Consider the following 5,035-nt stretch of genomic DNA (forward strand, 5'->3'; position numbering starts at 1 on the left):
ATTCTAACCCCTTTTCAGTTATTCTAAAAGGATATAATTGAGTAATGAAAGGAGTACCTAGGATTAGTTCTTGTCCTAAGTCTTTTACTAAAAGGAATTTACGAAGCAAATTCCATCATTGCAAACATGAACTTTTGATAGTTTGTAATTAAGTTTGAGTTTGTTGTTGTTAGCACCTCTAAGGCCCTCAGTAGTTTTTTCAAAATACTTTGTAGGTATTAGGCCTTCTTGAATGCAATTTTGATCGGCTCCAGTATCTATGAGAGCCTTTAGTGTGATTTTGAAATCATAAATTTTTAAGGTAACGAGAGCGTACCATTTTTGAAATTGAGAAGTGGTGATGGCTCCAACGAAGGAACTTTGAAAATCTTCTTCATCCAGGTTCGGTTGCGCCGTTTTCTTTTGTGCGGGCAGCCTTTCCTGAAGATTGAGAATTTCTTGACGAAGCTTATAAGATTCTGACCTGGTTTCAGATCTTAGCGCCTGTACTTCTTGTTTGAGATTATTAATCTCTCTTTGTAAGTCTTGAGTAGTGAGTTCCCTCGGTTTTTCAAATCTTTGGAGAACAGATTGGAGTCTGTAGGGATTCTTTCTTCCCTTTCAGGTGGCTTAGAGATTGTCATGGCATCCCTAAGTCGTTGAGCAATCTTCTGTTGAATTTTTGGGTCTTGAACTTTTTCTACTACTTCGAGTAGAATTTCTTGATCCTTGGTAAGGACATTTATGCATCCTTCGCACGCCCTTTTTCCTTCTTGTTCTGATTCGTATTCTGTGCTAGAATATGAATCAGATTCTTCTTGGAGTTCGAGGATTTCTCCCTTGCTCGATTGCTTTGAGTTGGTTAGGGTCAGTCGTAATAGCTGATTTTCAGCTCTTGATCTATATCCAACTCATTGATCTTTCCTCTGATTGGACACTTGTTAGCATAGTGTTCTTCTTCACGACATTTGAAGCAAGTTTGCTTTTTCTTTCCTCTATGGGTTTTTGTAGGAATATACTTCCTTCTTGAATATGTTGGCTTCTGAGACTGCATGGGTTTACTCCGATATGTTTCTCTAGGCCTGTATGAATGATAAGGTTTTGGTCTAGTGGTATGATTCAAGAGGTCTCGAGTTCGATTCTCGGAATGCCCCTCCAAAAGAAAAAAAGGACAATTTTGAAAGAAAAAAAAACAAAAAAAACAAAATAGTTTAGTTATCAATGGGGCCTAACCCAATGGAATGCGGACTTCAAAAAGAGCACTAGGAACTTTTTAGTCAAATAGGTCATATCTGTTCTCAGGGGCCAAAGTGCAAAGCCCCGTAGTCTATCCGTGGTTAGGAAGGCAGACATGTTGTCCACTGCCGTCACATAGGTCATCTATCGTCACAATTCTTTTAAGAGAGCCATAGGTTCGAATCCTGTCACATTGATGTGGTATTTTCAAGGGGCCGAAGTGCAAAGCCCCATAGCCTATCCGTGGTCAGGAAGGCAGGCGAACCGCGCACAATGAAAAAAAAAAGATCTCCTTTTCTATCACACGTAGAATTGTCATTCTTTTGTCTTTTAAAACCCCGGACCTTATCAGTCATCAGGCAGGTTTTTGGAATCATATATCGAGATAATTGAATAGCCTTTCTTTGTGGTATCGGTCATGCTATTTGAATAGCCTGAAGTCATCATAGCCTCTCCACCGGTTCCGAAGACTCGTTCGGCATCAATGTGATCCAATGAAAGAGATCAGACCCTTTCCTGAACTAGAACCGGGCACAAAACGCCGAGGGGAAAGTCGAAAGCGAGCTCTTTTCGCGTATACGCAATCTCTAAACCCAATTAGCTCACGGACTGTCTCCTCATCCCTGACGAGTATGAGTGCTTGGTCAGAGAGAATGTCAAATGAGAAAGACATACGATTACGACAACATTTGCAACACCAAAGTGCACTAAACCTAGTAGAGATCTTTGACCTAACGATAATGGAACTTCAAGCTCATTTAATCAACCCGCTTTGTACCTTATTGTTGACCGAATCGGATGCACGCCAGGCCTAACTTCTCTCTCAGTCACCCCGAAACGAAAGGAAGATTAGATCCGAAGTTTACGAATCGAAGAGAAAATGGATCTGAGTTCTACACGCTTTCATTTTCAAAAGCTTCGCTTGCCTACGGTACTTTATTCAAGATGTGCAACAATACGGTCATCTCTCAGCCGTGTATAGAGAATTCCTTGATCATTTCCTTGGCAGATAACACAAATGAAATCGCTTCCGTGACCGCCCATCTTATGAGTCCATTCTTGTCTTGTCACAATTCTAGAACTGTATTCTTTCTAGGAACTTTTCAGTCAAATAGGTCATCTTTTGTCACAATCCTTTTAAGGAAGATGCGCCGAAATAACCGATGAAGAAGTTTTAGAGAGCCATAGGTTTGAATCCTGTCACCTTGATGTGGTATTCTCAGGGGCCGAAGTGCAAAGCCCCGTAGTCTATCCGTGGTTAGGAAGGCAGGCATGTTGTCCACTGCCGTCACATAGGTCATCTATCGTCACAATTCTTTTAAGAAAGATGCACCCAAATAACCGATGAAGAAGTTTCAGAGAGCCATAGGTTTTAATCCTGTCACCTTGATGTGGTATTCTCAGGGTCCGAAGTGCAAAGCCCCGTAGTCTATCTGTGGTTAGGAAGGCAGGCATGTTGTCCACTGTCGTCACATAGGTCATCTGTCGTCACAATCCTTTTAAGAAAGATGCGCCCAAATAACCGATGAATAAGTTTCAGAGAGCCATAGGTTCGAATCCTGTCACATTGATGTGGTATTCTCGGGGGCTGAAGTGCAAAGCCCCATAGCCTATCCGTGGTCAGGAAGGCAGGCGAATCGCGCACAATGAAAAAAAAAAAAAGAAGATCTCCTTTTCTATCACACATAGAATTGTCATTCTTTTGTCTTTTAAAACCCCTTACCTTATCAGTCATCAGACAGGTTTTTGGTATCATATATCGAGATAATTATTATGAAAAAGCTATTCCACTAGTGTGACTTAGATACCCTTTCTTTCTGGTATCGGTCATGCTTTTTGAATAGCCTGAAGTCATCATAGCCTCTCCATCGGTTCCGAAGACTCCTTCGACATCAATGTGCTCCAATGAAAGAGTTCAGACCCTTTCCTGAACTACAACCGGGCACAAAACGCCGAGGAGCAAGTTGAAAGCGAGTTCTTTTCACATATACGCAATCTCGAAACCCAATTAGCTCACGGATTGTCTCCTCAACCCTGGCGAGTATGAGTGCTTGGTAAGAGAGAATGTCAAATGAGAAAGACATTCGATTACGACAACATTCGCAACTACAAAAGTGCACTAAACCTAGTAGAGATCTTTGACCAACGATAACGGAACTTCAAGCCCATTTAATCAATCCGCTTTGTACTTTATTGTTGACCGAATCGGATGCACGCCAGGCCTAAATTCTCTCTCAGTCATCCGAAAACAAAAGGAAAATGAGATCCAAAGTTTACGAATCGAAGAGAAAATGGATCTGAGTTCTACACGCTTTCATTTTCAAAAGCTTTACTTGCCTACGGTACTTTATTCAAGATGTGCAACAATACGGTCATCTCTCAGCCGTGTATAGAGAATTGCTTGATCATTTCCTTGGCGGATAACACGAATGAAGTCACTTCTTTGACCGCCCATCTTTTGAGTCCATTCTTGTCTTGTTGGTTTGTTGTACTATTCTATACCTCTCTCGATTGATAGAAAGACGTTCGGTAGCTGGGAGGGCCAATCGTGAGGGAACTTTCCTTTTCACGGTAGGTAAAGGTAAAGCAGGAGCTGCATATGTCCACAGTGATCAAGGCAGAGCGACTCCTTCTTTAAAAGATGTTGGTTTTATCGAAACTGTTAGATCCGCTTTCGTTAAAGAAAAAATAGGAGCTCTTGGTTTGGCCGATGTCGATTCGTATGGCAATGCGGACTCGATTTAGGATGAGGATTCCGCTTTTCATACTGCTGCTATGAGCCGAAAGAGCTGGTAAGCTATCTCGCTAAACGAAAGGAAAAAGCACGTACGCGTTGACCTTGTCACAAGGGGCGGGGGCCAGCCAAAGAAGGTCAGTCAGACTAGGTTAGGACCCTTGATCCGATTTAGCTAGGTTCTTCCATGCGAGAATGCATGCGTATCGGTATCCTCTTTAGGACTGGTTGCTTCCTCTTTTATTTTATACGTTTGGAGAAACCTCCTAAGCCCGCCTTTCTTATCAGGTGTGATTCAATCTTTCAGCTCAAACTTTCCTATCGTCCAACGGAAAAGGTAGAAGTACAACTACCTTTTCCTTTTCTTGCCCGAGCCAACAGATCATTCAGTTTCTACCAAAAAGTTCGCTATCTATTAGTTGTCCTAATCGAATGTATTTCTCATTTCATGTTAGCCCCTCCAAGAGCTTCCTGGTCCGTAGTAGATGAAACCTTGGATTTCTATCAGACTTATAGCATTGCTGGTGAGCTCGCCGTTGAGGGTTGGCCTTACAGGAGATCGAGCAGCCTTTCTTTCCCTACCTGGTATGCTTTCCTGCTTATCGTGCAACTAGCCAACTAGCAAAAGACAGAGGGAGAGGGATCAATTAATTTGTATGTGCATTTTGTCCATCCTGTACTTTCCTGCTTAGCTTTCTTAGCCAACATCTTCGGTTTCCCCCGAACCAAGAGGTTCTGCTTATCCATACCCAACAGTCACACTGATTTTTTAGACTGAACGAACAATAGCAGTCAAATGTAGAATACTAGCAGTCGAAAGACTGATTTTTTTCATAGAGTCGGTTTATAGATCAAGAAAGAATGAAGCTGCTTACAGGGACGTTTACGCGATACATCTTTTCATACTCGCCTTTTCATTAACCCTGCTATCAACCTAGCCATTCTCACTTGTTGCTTTAAGGGGTCTCCCCATTGTAGATTACTCGGATTGGTTCTCGTGTCCCGGTGCCAAAAAGGATGGGCGAGTTTGGTTTGTGTGTTCATCGATTGAGTGGATCCATATGTTCCGCGGGGGGGGGGGGGGGG

Source organism: Cucurbita moschata, unplaced genomic scaffold (assembly GCF_002738365.1).
Source record: "Cucurbita moschata cultivar Rifu unplaced genomic scaffold, Cmos_1.0 Cmo_Scf00046, whole genome shotgun sequence".
Classification (NCBI taxonomy): Eukaryota; Viridiplantae; Streptophyta; class Magnoliopsida; order Cucurbitales; family Cucurbitaceae; genus Cucurbita; species Cucurbita moschata.